Genomic DNA, 20,437 nt, shown 5'->3' on the forward strand with positions numbered 1-20,437 from the left:
TGGGTGACCCCAAACTTTTGAACAGTAGTGTATATTGTTTGTATTGTTGTTATGGAAACGAACACAGGACTTTTACTTTGACATCATTCAAATGTTCGTCTCGTGGGAATGGCAACAGCTGTTAGACAGCCATCTAGAAACATAGCTAGTTATGCTACGTTATGCTAAACACATAGGTTTTACTTATCCACAACGAAGTGCACCTGTTGGAATTACAAAAGAACCACAAGTAAGACTGAATACAATTTTATGAATATCTCAGCCTACACATAAAACTGTGTTTAATATCCATGCCTGGAGTAGCCATTCTCATTGTTTACAACGGATTAGAACTCTGCTAGTGTCTGCAGGGCGAAAGTTGTGGGAGACGACAATGATTTGTCAAATTTGCGGGAAAGTTGCGTTAAAATTGCTACTCCGCGCTGAATTCGCGGGTAATCGTTGAATTCGCGTGAATTGGCGCGATCGCGACATCGCAAAATCCTGGAGGGTCTGATTAGGGAATTTGAACAATGCTCTTGTGTGACTATAGACCAGGCTTGCCGATGCCGTTAGAATGGTCCCAAATATGTATAGTGGTGTTTAGTTCAGGGGTGGCTTGATTTTAACCGAATGAACAAAGTGAGGTCTGTACAAAAATCTTTGTGTGATTGTGGTGTGGTTTGAGCGACAATCTTGTCGCTAAATAGTAGTGATGTTACAAATGAATCTGAGGCTTTGGAGCTTGTGTCGCGAAAATGAAGCACTTCCTCACCGGAGCGCGTATCGAGGCTTGTATCGTTTTGCCGAGATGACGTCAGCGGTGACGCCTGAAGCCTCATTTGAATCAAGTGCTTCACCAAGTGGTTTGTTCGTTCACTTTTCGCGGGACGCTTCGACTATACGACGTCCCAAAACTCATCTTGTATTCGTGGTAGTTATTGTCAGTGGTTGGAGAGTTAGCGATAGTCGGAGATTAAGCGGTAGTTGGAGGTTTAGATTGTTTGGTGTTGTTGGTAGTATAGATTATTTGAGATAGAGTAATGGAGCCAGTTAGGAAGAGAAAGACCTTGATCCAGTTGTACAAACCACTTTCTCTCCCTTTTCAGTGCCCTGCACTGACCAGTTGTCCAAAAGCACTCATTGATTTTACAAAAGTACTGACCAGTATTGCAAAAGCACTTTCACTCTGTTCCAACGGCATAGAGAGTAAAGGTAATTTACAGGCTTTTTTATTAATCTAAAGCATCGTTTAAAATTCGCTTTGGTCAGGATTCGAAACTAAACAGACTAACAGTCAAGCCAACGTCGCTTACCGTTGTACCACCATATAATCCTTAATGCGTAGGTCAAACTATTATTAGAACAAAGAATATAATAATAAAGCCTTTATTGTCATTGTATTCGCCTACAATGAAATTTGAATTAATGGAGAAACGTTTTCTTCCACCATACGTTTGTGTGCATGTTATTTTAGCAGGCCTTGCGCACCACAACAAATTTAACAAATTCATTGTCCCGAGAAAATATTTCTTACACCGTATTTTTATTGACCTGCAGCAGGTGTCACTAGAGAGCGAACGACGCTTCGAGTAGTGAACCTTTTTTCAATACGTCTGGCTGGAAAGCTTCGAGGGTTCATGAAGCTTCATTTCGCCATCACTACATAGGCACCAATTCCCACAGACACTCCAAAATCTTGTGGATATGGTTTGTGTGGAATGGAAGCTACTTCCGGCTCAGGCAAGTCTTGTGTTGTACACGGTAAAAAAGCAAAGGTGTATCTATGGTTGAAAGGCCATCATCTAAGCTCTTCAATTACCCCTTGCTTATCAGCATAACCCAATCAGCCAGCAAGATACGCGAACCATAACTAATATCATAGAATCAGAATCAGAATTATTTTTAATGGCCAAGTATATTCACACATAGGCCTACAGGAAATTGACTTGGTGTGGTTGGTGCATAAGACATAACATAACAACAAAAAAGCATAAACAAGAACAAAGGACAAATGTTTTTTTAAGATAATAATAAATAATTGGGCATAGAAGGGCAAGTTAGTTTGAGTACGTAAACCCAGAGTCATTGTGATGCAGGGGGCTTGTTTGTGAGCCCAACTGCCGTGGGGAAAAAACTGTTCAAGTGGCGAGAGGTTTTGGTCTTAATAGCCCGGAACCTTCTGCCGGATGGGAGACACAGAAATAGGAAGTGACCGGGATGAGAAGGATCAGCGATGATCTTCCCTGCTCTCTTGCTGGTCCTTAAGTGAAACAGGTCTAGAAGAGACGGCAGGTCGCAGCCGATTACCTTCTCGGCTGACCGAATGATCCGCTGCAGTAGTCAGCTTTTATTCGCACAAGTTGAGTCTACGGACGTGCTATGACTGTAGACATTGTAGACAGTTACGCCTTTTCATTGGTTAAGCGTCTACACTTGGCACTAATCAGAACGCATATCTGTCTACACTTGTGACTGTAGACAGATTATGCATTCTTCTGACTGGTCTAGAGCTGTCCAATTGCAGCCCGTAATTGACATTATGCGGAACATTCTTCCGGGGTCCACTAGACAGACGTATCTACTTCCGGCCGGCCGCTGCTGTGGTAAATACAGACGAGCGTATTATGGCGACAGCCGGTGTTTACAGGAGCTACCACGAATTACTATTTCAGATACTATTGCCAAACGGACGTCCAGAGCCCCGAGTACTCTGTTAGAAAAGGTTTAAGTTTTACGCCTCCTCATTTATTCATAAATATGAGGGTAGGTAGCTTTCGCTAATGGCACCCGTTAGCGTTAGCTAACTATCAGCAGTTGTGTAGACTTGTATGCGATCTGTAGTTTAGCCTTTTATTTTTGATCACAGACGGTTAACACAATCAAATGAAGACTGCATTTTAGCCGTGGCTTTATAGTACTAACAGTATAATGAATACGATGTCCTGTTGATGCTCGTCTTATGTGTCGACTGTGGTCGCTAGCTAGGTCTACTGTCTGCTGTTCTAGAAGGTGTTTCAGATTTCTAAAACATTGCTTTGTATTATGACAAATGTGATGAATAAATGAATGAATGGATGGATGATGGATCTTCTTTTCCACCAGTGTCAAACTAAAACAGGTTGACAGTACTGTGAGTGTCAGAGCAGCAGCTTGTCACAGGTCCATGCAGAAGAATGAAAAACCCCACAGCTTTAGGCTAGCTTTACACGACAACGATCTGAACGTAAACCGCAAAAGTGGCGTTGCGTTCCCACTTTTTATTTCGCGTTTAGACGAGAGTCTTTGGGTGGAAATCTGCATGCAGACGGTGACGCAAAAGTGTGTGAAATTGAACTTAACGGTGCAGACGTGGAGGTACCTACTGCAGGATGTATATGTGTCCATTCTATTCCACTATGGCTATTTTAACGCGATTGGGTGCTTATTTATTTATTTATTCATTCACTTACATTTGCAGTGTTCGTGTACATTTACATTTAGTCATTTAGCAGACGCCTTTGGCCAAAGCGACGTAGGCTACAAGGGATAGAACAGACAAGCTTCGAGACCTAGTGTAATTAATGCGCCTTCTCTGTTCTGTTTTATCTGTGATTACTCGGCTTATTTGCTGAAATGACTCCTGGATAGATATCAAAGCAGCTTGAATCTCCGACTGATGGAAATAATCCGACATGTTTGTTGTTGTTTGGCTGTATGCACATGGATATGATGTCAACGCGTATGCGAGGATAGCCAGCGTGAGCAGCTCAGAGCACACTTTTGCGTTTTCAACCCTTTAGACGGGAACGTGACGGTGGAGCGTTTTTAAGATTTCCACCCTGGAGGGTGGGTTCATTTTTTTGCGTTTTTAAGCCCCAAAAACGCTGTCGCCGTCTAAACAAAAGGCACATCTGATAAAATATTTTGTCGGTTTCACCCGGGAGCGTTGTCGTGTAAAGCCACCCTTAGATTAGGCTAATGTTCAGGGATGGGTTTGGGTAGTGTTATACTGTGTAATATATTTGTATAGTAGTAGACTTGTAGGAAGTCTTTATTCAGTGGTATCTGTTCTGCCAACTGTCCAATTGTCTCTTTGTGTATTCTACACAGATAGTGCTTTGTGATTTAGAACCTGTAGTCATGAACTCCAGTCAGTGTTCATGCAAAGCTGGCAAAGTGTAATCACACTGCTGCACTGCTCTTTCAGACAGCACTTACTTCTTTTTCCACACATTGCAGTTGCAATTGAAGCTATCAGACTGTGCATACAACATACACCTCATCTCACTTTAGGGAGGTGTGCTTTGTGAGGGGAGGCGGTTCAGCAGTCTCTGGCTGAACGCATCCTGAAAGGAACGAGGCAGACAGTTGACATGAAAAGAGGTGCACACACACATAACTGTCCATTTCTAAATGAAATGAAATTAACTATTACCTTGCAATGACATTCATTTCCTAATTACAATAATCTATCATTATGATCACCATATTGCGGTCATTCAACTCAAATTTAGAAACATCGTTTACTCAAACAGGGGCAGATATGGAGTTTACAGCAGCCCAAGAGTACTAGCCTGGGTGCCATCCGTTTGTACGCGTTCCACTGATTGCTGCCTTCTCGCTGAACAAACGGTCTGGGATCGCTCCACCCGCTTTGGTTTGGTTATGACGTCACGTAATGAGATGAGCTTTGACGCTTCCTTGACCTGTTCTTCCATCAAAGCTACGAGTGGAGAGGCGATGATAACCGTCCTCTCCACTCCGTGGAACAGAGAACTGCCGGCAAGTTTCTTGTATACCAGAGGCACAAGTTGATATATTAAACTCTTTCAATACCCAGGGGCGAGATCCCATTTCATTGTAGGGGGGAACAATACATGGTAACATTTCAGAGAGTAATTCCGGGGGGACATGAAAAAATATAGCTTTCACGAGAGCTAGCATGAACTGCTAAATACCAAATTATCTTATAACATTTACAAACAGAAATTGAAAGTGATTTTTGAATGATCTAAACGGCATTAAATTAATTAACACGAAATATCTACTCACATAGAAATAATGTTCAAAGTTCAAGAGAACTTGATGCTCAAAATAAGTTCTAAAACAGCTTCAAGACGCTTCATCTGGGAATTGAACTAGCATCCTTCTCATTTAATCACGACCTCTCTACCCCCTGTACCACATTCACCACATGTAGTAGGTATGTCGACATAGAATTTTCGCCGCGAGCGGTTGTTGTCTCAATAACATGATCCACTCTGCGTTAATACTGTCAATATGTGTCATACAAAATTCACTCCTCGCCGCCTGGTGAGAGTATGTTTGTCCTGAATACGTCAGTATTTACATCGAGTACAACCACTGTAATCGGTCTGATGCCCATTTCAACTAAATGTTCATGGTTTCACTTGAAAGAACTAACAAAAGTCTACCTTCTGTTCAAATTTCATGCAAATATCTGATAAAATGAGGAAGTTACAAGCAAAAACATGTGAATAATAAGCGTTTTCGGTCACATGACTTCCATTGTAAGTAATGTATAATATTTTGATATAATCGGTGATATTACAAATACCATAACTCTCTCAATCCTCAACTGATTTTCACAATCCAGGTGTCATTGTAAAGGGAATGTCTGGCTCTGTCTAGTCATGTGATCCATTTTGAGTTTAGGGGTGTTTGAAAATGTTGTCATCATACCTACATGTAGTCATTAGCGGTATTATCTACCCCACGACATTAATGACAACAAAAGCAAATGACATTAATTTACCTTCAGTTAATTTAACTAATCTGGAGAGGCACTGAGATGTAGCCCTTCGTTTATTAACAAGCATTAACTGTCTAGCTAGCTATCGTAAGGGTGTTAATTACAGGCATGCGTGTGTTATGGCAAACGTTCACGCTGTCATGTCAATCCATTAATAAACTTATGAATACATGTGCTTATCGATTGGAACTTCGTAAATGGAGTTTGGAAAAACGTCTTCTTACATGTTGTTACTACGTTCGAGAATGAGCTAAATATCTTAACATTATCGTGTATCATAGCGGGAGGGGGAGAGAGGGAGAAACAATCTCACAACCTGACCGTGTAGGCCTACTGGGCAGATTGTCTGAAACACGGTACTAGCCCCGACCGTTGGAAATAGCATGTGAACCAACCACTTCGAGGAATAGGGGATCATGACTTTTCATCACTTAAAAAGAACATTGTTTTACGTTTATAATAAGCACTGCTTGTGTCGACGTTCGTTCATTTCATAATCATCAGCTTTAAGTGCTTCGTTGTGTTCGTGTTTTAGCTCTGAAATACCTTCTAAATTATCGAGAACAGACGAAATCGGTCATGTTTATTATTATGAGAAGCCTTCCTGCTCATATACATAGGCTACATATGAGGCTTCAATCTTCTGAGTATTGTGAGTGAGTTTGTTAAGTTCGTTTGTCTTTCTTTTTAAATTACCTTTCACGCGAATTGACAGTTAGAGTTCAGATTCATAAAATGAAATGAGAACACATCAAGAAGTGCAGGAACCATAACGGTAACACTGTAGACCCATTAAATACCAACTTATTGCCATGTATCTTTCCACGAAACTCCCATTCTGACACAGTGTGACAAAAAATTATCACCTCCCCAAGATTGCGGCCAGTTGACACGCGAGCCAAGGAAGGGACTAGCCTGGGTCAGCGCTCTCGGACATATTCTGCCCGAATATCGTCATAACCGAACCAAAGCGGGTGGAGCGATCACAGACCGCTTGTTCAGCTTGATCAGTGGAACGCGTACAAATGGATGGCACCCAGGCTACAAGAGTACAGCCAAATCAAAATAAACTACATGCCCTGTGGCCTAATTGTTCATCCTGACGACCCTTGGCTTGGCACCTCACCAGATGACCTTGTATTCGACCCCCTGGCACAGCCACCTTTTGGCCTAGTAGAGGTCAAGTGCCCCAATGTCACCAGCTATGTTGACTGCAAGTACCTTAATATGAAAGCAGGCACACTGCTCTTCAGGAAAGTCACATCTATAACTGGCAGGTGCAGGGGTTACTTATGCTAACAGGAATTACTTTGTAATTTGTGCCCAAGAAGACATGCTTGTTCAACAAATCATAGTTGACCCAGAGGTTTATTTGACAAAATACATTTATTTGACAAAACTAAAATCATTTTCTGCAAACATGTTTCAATTATACTTCATGTACTCATGTATTTACAATAGGTACAATGGTTTTGTTTACAATAGGCACAATAGATAATTCACTTGGCCCAAGCCTTGACCAGTGGCTTGTTCTGGTAATTTGACAGAAGGTAGGCTACTGCATAAAGCTGGTTGATACTACCAGCAATAGTCAGAGGGATGATGGAATCAAACAATGTATTCTTTTTAATGCGCCTAATCACTCTCCACGTGTATTCTCAGCTGGGCAGTTTCTTGAGTAGCTAAAACATCTTCACGAGACAGCTGAAAGTTCTTTCCCAGAAAATGTCGTCTGTGTACGTTGCCCAGTACTAAATCATCTTTTGTAAAGCCTTTATCAGCCATTAAAGCCATGTCTTCATCTAGTAAAGGGATGATTTCAGATTGCTTAAACAGTTCTTATCACTAATAGAACCTGAGTAGGAGTGAGTAGGGGTTTGACATTTTAGTTCAGTGTAGTCTACTATCACCTGTGTGTCAGATTACCTTTAAAACTCGCTAGGCATCATGGCACGGACTGCATCTGGGGCCATCCAAATGCCCACAGCACCCAAAACTGTGTAAAGAAAATAAGCCCAGGTTCTAATTGTTCTACTAACAGTTAAATGATGTACGTTGAAGCGGTACGCCAGATCCATCTCCTTCAGCTCATCAATCAGCGGTAGACAACGGTTCTGTTGGTAGAAATGTAGAACATAGTTCAAGACAAAAGTGTATGTAACAGCATAGCACTACATTGAAAATATTCAAATTGAAATGTTCATGACTCTTTCTTTAGCAACTTTTCAATGTGTCTCCCATGAAGTAGTGCATGATGTCACATGGATTACATTTCTGCTTCTGTTTTAGAATCTTCTTTGATAAGTGCACTCTTAGAAAAAAAGGTGCTATATAGAACCAAAAAGGGTTCTATTGCATGCTTCATATATGGCACCCCTAAATGGTTCCATATAGAACCCTTTTGAAGGGTTCATCAAAAGAACCCTTAAGGGTTCTTTAAAGCCTAAATAAAATGGTTCTATATGGAACCGAAAGGGTTCTTTAAAGCCTAAATAAAATGGTTCTATATGGAACCGAAATGTTTATTTGAATAAATTAATTAACCGTTTCAGTAAATTAAAATACTAAATAAATGATTAGGTTAATCAATGACTAAATTCATATTTTAGAAATTATATTTTAAAGTCTAGCTTTATGGTGTGCTCTATTAACAACTCTGACTATAATGCTGATTAGCACCATGAAAGTGATGAAACAAGAGAAGCTTTTTAAAAGGTAACAATGAATTTATTGTATAGAGGCAAAAAAAAGAAAGATAAAAAACAGAGGTATTTAATCAAATGACATAAATTGATTGTACATTTTAAGGACAGAGATGGGGATTTTTTTATTTTTTGGACATAAACGGAATAGGAAAATTTGGATGAAGGATAAAGTATTTACAAGAGGGGCGGGGTATGATACGTTAAACAAAAAATATGAGTTGAAGAGGAACTCAAGGGCCTCGGCTATGGCCATTTCCCCAGTGGTTAATGTGGTCATTGTAAGTCCATCCAGCCTGATGGTGATTGTGTCTGCCTTAAGAACGTTGAGGGAGCCATGGAAAACTGCAGTTGGACAGGGGTGGTTTTCCTGTAGAGGAAAGAAATAGGGGAAACATCAGGTTAGGTAATCTTAAAATTTAGTGTGGATTCAAATTATGGAAAAGGAACAGACCACACTTACGTTTTCAACGCAGTACAAAAACTCAGTTTTTTCTTTAAAAAGTTCCGGCAGCAACAGCAGTGCAGCATCTGTAAAGAGACATTTACCCAAATGATGAATCTTCATGCTTAGGATTATCAAGGATATCATTGCAAAAACTAAATGTAGCATAAACATTCGTGAAGATTTCAACAAGAAAAATACAACATGTAATATTTTTCCATCCTTTTTGTCATTCTCTTTGTCAGTGATTCTTGAAACTCAAATATGTTTATGTTTGAATATTATGCAGCCGAACCACAACCACTTACCGTTTAATCTCTCACTCGTCGGCTCAATGAGGGAGGGTGAAAATCTTTTGTGACTAGTCTCCTTTACCACCCTGAGTATTCTGGGGGCCAACTCGTGAATAGCAGTCTGTAGGTTTACGTCCGTTTGAATGCCAAACCTCATTTGCATGTCTTTTGGAGATGACTCTTGAAAAGCATTAATGTACATACATGTCCAGATGCACTGCCATCTCTTAGGAAAGGGAATTTTGCGATCAAACTCCCCAGGACATCCGCATAAATTTTGTGACTGGGATACCTAAAACAGCATTGTAGACATTTTGGAAAGACTTGAAAAAAATTGCCATCTCATAAGACTACTTAAGGACTTTTTTAGTCTCATCCTAGTAACAGTCTAGTCATCATTTTCACCGGAGTTCCACTTTAACTTACCAAGTGTGTTTAGTGATATTGTCAAACAGCACTTGAATTAATAAAGCCCGTAGATGGGATTTGTCCTTCTTTTTAAAGGCCGGATCTTTCCTTGTGAGTGCAGCTTGCAGTTCAGGGGGGAAGGTGGGTAGGCTGAAAACTGCCGGCCATGGTTGGATATGAGACCCAGAAGGTACTTGTCTAAAAAGAGAGAGGACATTATTCAAAACAATGTTATTATTTGTGCAGACAACATATCAATATACTGTTTCCAGAAGAGATGACTTCTGAACACTTGGCCAAGACAAACAGACATGATAGTTTGTCGCCTATTGTAATTAAGGCGGAGACACCATCTTATTGGTCACACCCTGATCGACACCTCTTCTATCCAATAATAGTAATTCTCATGTTTACAATGGTATGCCCATTGCCTGTCTTTGAATAATTTTAGGGTATGATTGGTTCACGCGTAACCGAGGTTCACATTTGCGCTTTCCATGCGCCAGAGGAGTCATTTCAGGCACAGGCTTTGCGCATTCAACACAACTCATGGAATTCGCCTATCCACACATTTTTTGACCACGAAGGTCAAAAAGATCGAACGCGTTTTGCTTCGTGACTCCATCGGGATCCTAGCCATGACATGTAAGTTTATATATCTGCATTTATGTTTACAGACACACATAATACTTTAAGAATGCACGTTGGTATGTTTCCATAATATTGGCTTGCCTATGTATTTGTCTTACAAATTAGCCAGCCTTCATTGGTCAAATGAAATGTAATTTGTTTCATGCAATATTTTGATGTTTGAATGTAATATGTATCTTATTTTGTTACTGTTGTATGCACTGAGTAACGTGCGGTAAAAGGTTGCAAAACCCCGCGAAAGGGAGAAGAGAGTTGGAGAGAAGAAGCCACATGTGAGGAGACTGCGCATGAGAGACTTCCCTGTCGTTGCTGGACGACAACTCGACGGAAGCTCGACAGCACTTGGATTAAGGTAGCGTCAGTTAATTTTTCTTGCTCCAAAAAGGAGTGAAGGAGTTTGTTTTTTGCCACACCGAGCACAAGCTACAATTCAGTACTGCAACGGTTAGCTGCTAGGTAGCTTCCTAGCTCATTTGCCGGCTAGGACTGGTGTGGGTGATTCACTGGTGAGAGAGTGCGTGTATGTGTGTGTGTGTGCATGGGCCCACCGATTGTGTTTTGTGCTAATGCTATGTGTCGTGTATTGCTAAATGTTAGCTGAATGCTAGTTATAGTAGCCTACTAGCTACTATCATATGGATATCTTTAAGTGACTGTATACGTAACTGTAATTATTTGATTTCTGTATATTTGAAGGTTTATTCAAACTTGAGGTTTGTTTTAATTTCATTTTATTCAAAAGCTTTTCATACATGGTGTATCCCATTTTGTTTTCATTAAGAATGTATTACATTGATGATTTTAATATTTATTTTCTTATTCAAATCAGTAAACTATATTTTTATTTGATAATTGAACATCACCAAGAACATCATCTGAGTTCTGAGTATTTCCCTAGTGTTAAGACATGATTGGGTAATAGTGTAGGTTTAAAAGGGTATTTCTTTTGAATAATAGTTAAGTTAATAGTTTAAATCAGAGCACATGTAAAATATAGCATCAGACATTTAGACAGAAGGTAAGCAAGAATTAAATGTATTATATACAGTACTTTACTGGGATTAGTTTAGGAACCCAGGAACGCCCTTTAGTGTCGGAAATAGGCCTAGGGGGGCGCTACACAGTAATCTATTTATTTATTTATTTATTTATTTTTTTGCTGGGTTGTTTTTGAAACATTTGCCAATTGATATATTTTTTCCAGAGATGTCCCTGCAGGAGATACATCTGTCTGCTCCCCACTCATCTCATCACACCACCAACACCCGACTTGTGTCAACAACCTCAAACGACTCAATGACGATGTCCTATAATCTGCCTGGCGTGTCTCCACCTTGAAAGCTATACTCACTGTGAGCAAGGCATATGGTCCTCCATGGGCAATCCAGCGTCATATCTAGGTGATGAGAGGGAAAGTAGTAAGATCAATTTCAGGTGTAAATTGAAATGCTTACTTATTTACAAATCCCTACTCACTATAGACTGGCTAACACATCTTACTTACTGTTCTGGGATGGAATGTGAGTTCTGGGAGTTTCTCAATGTAGTCAGCTCCTTCATAAACATCACCTGCAACTTCATAAGAGGGAAAAGTTTCTCCACCATCCTCTCAGTCAGGCCCAGGAGAGTCTCCCCATCAATTTCCTGTTCTATAAAAAAAAAAAAACGTCAAGTTAGTTCAAGTGCGTATGGTGTCACTGTGCACTGATGTATTTATAACACTGGCATACTAAAAGTAATCCATCTGTTCACCTTTAACTTTGCACACTGTGATGCAGCGTGATAAATAAGTTGTCATCATGAACGTAAGAGTCAAGAGCGTGATAATCCTTCTCCTCTCCTGGATGAACAACAATCCAAGTCTTTTGATCCTCCAGTTTGAAGGCATGGTAATGTTTGTCAAATGTTTTGGGAATCAACAACCGTCCAAATATCATCCAAACACCCCTTAACTGGACAATCTTGGCAATCTTTACAAAGACGGGAATATCCTCTTCCACAGTATCTATAATGAAGTTGTCATCCACTGTATACTTGATGTTGTTGGTTGAGAGGGAGCTGACTACACTTAGTTTCTCATCACTAGGGATGTCCACAATCCCGATTTTTGTTCTCACTCCTTCCTGAATGTCCAATGACAAAGCCCGGAATGGAACAAGTCGCTCACCCTCAGTGTAACTGCTCTGATGGAGTACGTCTAGTGATTGAAGTTCCCAGCACTGTCTTAACTGGTGTCTTTTAGAGAGGGTGAAGCACAGATTTTTATAATTACAGGTGTTTCGGGATAATCTTTTAAAATACTGATGCTTCCCCTCAAATCTCATGCACCACAGCTGTTTTAAGGGGCCAAACTCCAAAATCAGGCGGGGATAGTGAATCAAAAAGTGAAGCTTGGGGGTGAAAGTCTCAGGGAATGCAGATTGGAAATGAGAGAGGAATTCACCTATTTGAAGACAGAGAAAAGGTATCATCCCTTTCCGTATAGTGGGGGAAAATATTATTTCGCCTATCTCTCGACACCTCAGGTAAATATCCCAGTGGACCTCACCTTGTGGGATATAATGTCCGATGAGAAAAGGCAAAATCCTGAAGAGGCACCAATTTTGTGCTGCAGACCCCTGTAGTCTAGTCTGTTTTAATACGCTTTGAGGCAATTGCTGTGGGATGTTGCTTCTGTCATTCCTCCCTATTGCAAACGCATCCAACTCGGCATTGATGTCAGTAAGGGAGACGATGCGCATGGAATGTAATGCCTGGAGGACCCGACAGATGACCATAGGTACAATGCCCTCCAAGAAATCATGCATTAAGTCCGGTGGAAACGCTCTTGTTACATCGAAGTAGTTAAGCTGACTAAATGGACATTCATTGACCACACCATATGTCCGTTTGGAAACCTCGCTGCTCTCCTTGAGTGCTTCAAGGTGGTACTTGTGCACCTCAGAGGATCTTATCAGAAGTTCGTCTTCATTTACATGGGACTTCAAGCAATTGTAGTTTATCATGCAAAATCTGCAAACCCGTCCACTGCTAAAACAGCAGGTGAATCCTGCCAAGCTATGTGCTGATAAATTATCTGCCGACACAGTGGCTAGAGCACACTTTAAATTTCTAAGTTGGTGATTCACAGTGATCCAGAGACCATCAATGTACAGCGTTTTAAGGTCATCTATAAGGGGTTTCAAAACATCCTGATATGAATACCTTTGTAGCAATTTGTGCTTCACTAGTATGCACAGGTGTATGAATCTCAATTGAGATTTAAAATTTGTTTCTAGATTGCCAATTGTAAAATAAAATGCTGTCAGCTTGTGAATTGATTTTTTGGAGCCTAAAGGGTTAACAACTTCAAATTCATCAGTGTAAAGATGCAATCTAACAATACTAGTGTCACCATAAAAAGGACTTCCTTGAAAAATCTCCCCATCTGTGAAGTCATTTAAAAGAAAAGTACTTGGGGCTCTCTCACAGGTCCTTTGGAATGACTCATAAATATCCTCTTTCTCCAAATGGGTCTTTAGAACATCCCCTATTGGGATATACTGAAAAGTATCTTCACCACCCTTGTCGTTCTTACCTAGAACCTTTTGAACAGGCTCTACTAGACGAAGATGCTGTTTGCTATATTGAAGAAGTTTGTATTCTGACTGCACATATTCAAATACGGAATCAAATACCCTGTCATTCGAAAGCAAAACATCCAAGTCGTCATGGTCCTCTAATATGAAGCCTGAGTTGTCTAAATTAAATTTGATGATTTCAGCGTAATTCTGCTGGAAAAACTTCAATACGAATTGTAAATTTGTGACTATTGTGTCTTGTGTCACTTTTGGTAAAAGATGCTTCTCTTGGAGATTTAAAATAAAAAGAGCCACATGCTGTTTAAGTCCAGACAAAAGTGTGTCCAAATTATTTGTTTGCAAAGATCTTCCATTTACTTCCTCACAGTCATCTACTTCAAAGACATCCTCCTCTTCTACCTGCTCAAACACTGCTGTTTCTGAACTGGAACTTCCTGGCTGTATAGCTTCTCTGTGTTTCCTATACAGGTGGTTTCTTAAACATGCAACACTTCTGTAACTTCTACTGCATCTGTCTACATTGCAGACAACGTTGAAATTCGGCTGCTCGTTGTGCAATAGCTGCAAGTGTGTTAAGTATTTTTTTAGCTGGAACTTCACCACATCACAAAACGGGCATTTGAAGAAATCCATAAGGAAAAGGCATACCCATGAACGTTTCTTTGAAATCCACTAACTGTAAGCTTTGAAGCCACTTGCCAACCTCATGTTTGGTCCATTTATCCACCATTATAATCTGGAATAAGAGAAATTAAGAAGAAAAACATTTATTTTAGTAGGCCTTTTGACAGACTTTTACTTTGACATCATACTCATCGTGGGATAGGGAACACCTGGCAGTAACTTAGCAACGCACATATCTAGTAAGCCTATTCAATTATGCTTTCCCTCGCACCCTCCAAAGCAGTGACTACGTCTAATTTTGCGTGTTGGTCTACACAGCGGGATAAAACCGAAAACACGTTTCAGTTGAAATCTAGTTACTTGTCTTAATCTAGACACCCACCGCTACTGAAATATGTACAAAGATTGATTAAAGATTTTTCTATCTATTAAGGTTTATAACTGTTTCATCTTTTTAATAGTTGGGGTGTTAATAGGTGTGTTTAGTATACGTTCTAATATGTGACACCGTTAGCACACAATTCATTCATAACTCCGTTGGTGGCTAACGTTAGCACTTAGTCAGCTGTGCTGTAATCTATTGTTGCTCTGATTCTTGGTGTAATAGTAACTTGTTGTGTTAAGTAAGATACTATTTTCTTTTTCTTGTGTACTATTGTTTCACTCATAAGTATTCACCTGACATCAATAATAAAGCAGCAAGGCGCTTGCTACCTGGCTCTATTTTGGCTGACGAACATACTGTCAACTCACTGAACACGTAGCGAGAACAGTACACAGACCTAACTAAACTTAGCTAAAGTTTTTTTTGTGTTGTCCCGCTGCAATTAAAACATATAATCGATCGTTGATTTTATTTTCAGCCGGACGTAGGGTAAACGTATCTCAATGATGGATACACTAGGGTGACAGGCTAGGCTAGCTAGCGGATGCTAACATCATTCAGAGACGGCTTATATTATCGGTTAACGCCCACTGACGTTTACGAGGAACGCCCATTGTTTTTTTTACTAAACGGAGGAGGCCTATTATGTTTTGATTTGCAGACAACAGGGGTAATAATTATGAATGAAATTAAGGAGAAGAAAGTTGTGTGTCACTTACCGTTAAATCCAGTGAAGAATAAACGTCTTCTTGAGAAAGGTTCTATAAAGGTTCTATAAACGTTCGTTGAAGTTCAAATAATCCTCACGTGAATTAAATAGCACCCTTTTTAGGCAAAAGGTTCTATTTTCTTGGCTAAGAACCCCCATGGTTCTATATAGCACCTTCATGAACCCTTTTTTCTAAGAGTGTGGTATACAGTCCTACTTGAGAGTTTGTGAAGCCCTTGGTATTATTTGATTTTCTGCACAAATTGGTCACTAAATGGAATCTGGTCTTCATCTGACCCACCAGTATGACCGAACACAATGTGCTGAAGCTAATTAAGCAAAAAAAGTCTGGGCTAGGACTGTCTTGTCACTCAGTGTACTACAATTATCGGTAGCTTCACTACTTCCTGAATTAAATAACTTTTCAGTAGCTTCACTGCTTCATTGATCAAGTAACTAATGGCAGAGTAACTGACAGCTAAGCTCACTTACATTTGTAAGTAGCTTGCCCAACACACGTTCATAAAGACGACGTAATGTTACAACCTAGTCTAGAATTAATTTCTGGCTTTGTTTGAAATAGCCAGCCTAATGATAAGCAACAGTAACATAACTGGCAGGCACTGAAAGAGGAGCAGCATTTACTGAAGTGAATTCATAACTTGTTTCCTACCTTGTCGAGCGACCGCCAGGCTGAAGTTGTTCCAGAGCAGGCCAACAACACCGAAATCGCCCTTGGTTTCAAACGGCGTCGGTCCCCTTCAATCATGTCTTCTGGCATAAAATGCCGACTGCAGACAGTGGTGTGTCTCCTTAAAACGAATTGATCACGCCTAATGTTTTGGACCCATATCGCCCTGACTGTCATCCTTCGGAACACTGGGGGAAACTTACGATAGAGTTAAATCTCCCCGACACATCACAACAGCTCGACACACAACGAAATCTGCTGTTCAGATTTTCCCGTTTTTGATATTTTACCATTAGTGACATTTTAATTAAAACAAATGATCTAAAGTTCGACCAGAAATTAAAAAAATATTATAATAAGCGAGACTTAGAAGTTACCTCAGAGGAGATAACCTACCGCTCGCTGTCAACCTGTGTACGGAAGTGAGGAGCGGAAATGAATACATCTGTCTAAGTCTGTTTCCCGGTTGGAAACGTTGATCGTTCCGCATAATGTCAATTGTCTACAGTTTCTAGTTTATGAACTGACTGGTCTAGAGCTGTCCAATCTCCCGTTTTTTGAATATGCTAATCAGATGTAGCGTTTAGCGTCTGAAAGTTCGCGTCTGAAAGTCAAGCTAAGTTTATACACTATGAAATCAAAGTATCAAAACATCTTCAAGTCATCAAGAGAGCCATACAGTTTCATAGAAAAGGCTCTGCCTTTCTAGACAGTTTTTCTTAAATCTGGGCTCTTTTTAAAGGTAATTTGATGGTGCATTTAGCCAGCTAGGTGTCAGTTTTTAATTTTACCCTGAAAACCGGCAAAAACGCTATAGTTTACATATGCACGGCGAATTTAAATAAAAATGGCCGCCGTAAATTTGAATCCAGCGCTATACATTTAATGCTCTGGTTTCTCTCATGTAAGTTCAAATTTCTTAAATCTGGGCTCTTTTTAAAGGTAATTCGATTGTGCATGGAGCCAGCTAGGTGTCAGTTTTGCTGTGTTGAATGATTATCTGAAAACTGTCTCAAACGCCATTGTTTACATATGAACATGCGAAACCAGCGATATACATTTAATGCTCTGGTTTCTCTCATGTAAGTTCACATTTCTTAAATCTGGGCTCTTTTTAAAGGTAATTCGATTGTGAATGGAGCCAGCTAGGTGTCAGTTTTGCTGTGTTGAATGATTATCTGAAAACTGTCTCAAACGCCATTGTTTACATATGAACATGCGAAACCAGCGATATACATTTAATGCTCTGGGGCCGTATTCACAAAGAATCTTAGGGCTAAAAGTAGCTCATAAGTGGCGAATTTAGGAGAAACTCCTAAAAAATAATGGGCGTGTCAGTCTTAAATGTAGGACTCCTAATTTTTTTTACTAAGAGCAATTCACAAAATATTTTATCCCTAAAAGTAGCACCTAAGTCTAGGACAGCTTAAAACTCCTCATGAGGACTCCTAAATCACTAAGACCTATTCACAAAATATCGTAAGATGGCTGCAGCCGACTTGGAATTGATAAAAGACATTGCTTAAACCGTGAAGGTATTAATATTGTCGTAGAATTAGCGCGGGATGCAATGACGCCTTTAAACAACGATGTGTCCCGAAGTAAAATGTTTGGAAACATAAAGATAACCTATTTGGCTTCGGGAAAACGCAAATGACAACACTGGGAATCATCAGTCAGCCGTTTAATTCATCAAACTATCAACGCACTGTAGACCCCACATCATCCAACAGTTTATCCAGTTGCCTTTGGACAATCGCTAATTACACAAGATCAAAGTAAATTCCATGGCGATCGCAGGAATGTCCAGTGACGGGACACACATTACAATAATTCGTCCACCGTGGCCTGGATGTACCGATGACTCGTGCATTTCAACGGAGAGCGGTCGCAGGTTTTTGAGAACTTACCAGCTGGATGCCGCTGGGGTGACAGTGGCTATTGGTCCTGGGACCAGTAGGCTTTCGCCTAGGCTACGGTTCACGTTCGTTTCGCTTTGATCAATTAAGATTGGAGGGCTTGAAGGGCCGTATGTGCTGATATTTGAAGTGGTCAAGGGCTGGAAATATAATATCCTAACAGTTTGCTGGGTGCTTTAATTATTACTGCCTTGATTACATGCAATTGCCATATTTTATATTGATCGCTTTATATTTCTCTTAACGTGCTAAGTGTCATTCCCGTTGGATGCACAAACTTGTCATCATGCGTGTGCATTCTGCTAACTGCACTGTCCATAACTATTTAATATGACTTAATTTGAAGCCTAGGTTATTCTCTTATTTTCAGTCGATATAGTGGGATTGTTAGAGAGACGTCACGAATGAGTTTTTAATGACAGAGCCTGTCAACAACCAATCACCGTCCTCACCCCTTCTAAACTCGTGCATGAGAAGCGACGTCATCCATAGCAACGGAGTTTTTATCTTAAGCTTAGGAGTTGGTATTATCCTTAGTATGAGTAGGTCTCAGAGCCGTTGTGAATCACTTTTAAGAAATTACTCCTACGTAAAAGGTTTTAACGCGAGTTAGGAGCACTCCTAGTGGTAAGATAAAAGGCTTTGTGAATACGGCCCCTGGTTTCTCTCATGTAAGTTCACATTTCTTAAATCTGGGCTCTTTTTAAAGGTAATTCGATTGTGCATGGAGCCAGCTAGGTGTCAGTTTTGCTGTGTTGAATGATTATCTGAAAACTGTCTCAAACGCCATTGTTTACATATGAACATGCGAATCCAGCGATATACATTTAATGCTCTGGTTTCTCTCATGTAAGTTCAAATTTCTTAAATCTGGGCTCTTTTTAAAGGTAATTTGATTGTGCATGGAGCCAGCTAGGTGTCAGTTTTGCTGTGTTGAATGATTATCTGAAAACTGTCTCAAATGCCATTGTTTACATATGAACATGCGAATCCAGCAATATACATTTAATGCTCTGGTTTCTCTCATGTAAGTTCAAATTTCTTAAATCTGTGCTCTTTTTAAAGGCAATTCGATTGTGCATAGAGCCAGCTAGGTGTCAGTTTTGCTGTGTTGAACGATTATCTGAAAACCGGCTCAAACGCCTTTGTTTACACATGCGGATTTGACATGTTCCTGTGAATGGATCCTCTTGCCATTAAATATGATTTTGGATAGGGAGAAGTTAAACTGAAAACTATCTATCTCTGTTTCCATGCTGTATAGGGTTTCTTGAAACATGGAGACCCCACATGGCTGAATCCTGAAACGGCAGAGGCAGAGAAATCTGGAGGGGAGATATGGACAGCCCAGTTTGTCTCTACATTTGGTAGGTAAACACACACTGTCACACACTGTCACACACACACACACACGCTCACAGACACAGACACTCTCGCTCTCAGACAGACACAGACACTCTCGCTCTCAGACAAACACACACACACACACACACAGAAACTCACACTCGCTCTCAGACACAGACACTCTCGCTCTCAGACAGACAGACACACACACACACACACACACTCACTCTCAGACACGGACACAGACACTCTTGCTCTCAGACACAGACACAGGCACAGACACACACACACACACACACACATACACACACACACACACACACACACACACACACACTCTCAGATAGACACACACACAAACCACACAGCACGTCTTCACATCAGATTCTCTCTCTCACACAGACACATGCACACACCACACACACACACACACACATGATTCTGCTGGTCCAGGCAGTCAAGAATGGCAACCCTGACCTTTACAACAACCATGCTGAAGAGGAAATTATCAATTTCCTCAAGCCTAACCAGGTAAAGGCCTACGTCTGGCGTATCACCTAAGGAAATCTATACAAAATCTATGCATGAATAACATAAGTATGTGACATTTTGACAATTAAGACTCGGTTTAACATACATCAAATTATTGGCCATTGTCTATCCATTAATTAACTCTGGACCTTAAATCCTTATTCCTTCAACTATCACTTACTAAATTAAAAAGAACCTGGAGAAAGATAGCCAGGGGTTCCAAGTTCTGACCAAGGGGGGCTGCCTGCAGGTAGCTGGCATTTCCACGTGTCTCAGGACCCGAACACTCTACATCTTGTTCATCTTGTTCTTGTTTAGATCATGATCTCAGGATGAGCAATAGGGACTTGGGGGGAGATGGGCCATTCCCAGGCGGTCGAACTAGCAAGTCCCTACAAGCGACCAATGGTTGAGCAGAGC

The 20,437-nt window shown here is 40.4% G+C and overlaps 1 long non-coding RNA gene across 1 annotated transcript; it reads right to left on the minus strand.

The window, feature by feature from the left end:
• Positions 1–8,669: 8,669 nt before the first annotated feature.
• On the minus strand, positions 8,670–9,278 carry LOC308374235. The gene is made up of 3 exons (XR_013968866.1): positions 9,190–9,278; positions 8,900–8,967; positions 8,670–8,806 (listed from the first exon to the last, which is right to left on the minus strand). It is a non-coding gene; the product is annotated as an uncharacterized lncRNA (long non-coding RNA).
• Positions 9,279–20,437: the final 11,159 nt, after the last annotated feature.

The sequence above is a fragment of the Sprattus sprattus genome (assembly GCF_963457725.1).
Source record: "Sprattus sprattus genome assembly, chromosome: 13".
In the NCBI taxonomy this organism is placed as follows: domain Eukaryota; kingdom Metazoa; phylum Chordata; class Actinopteri; order Clupeiformes; family Clupeidae; genus Sprattus; species Sprattus sprattus.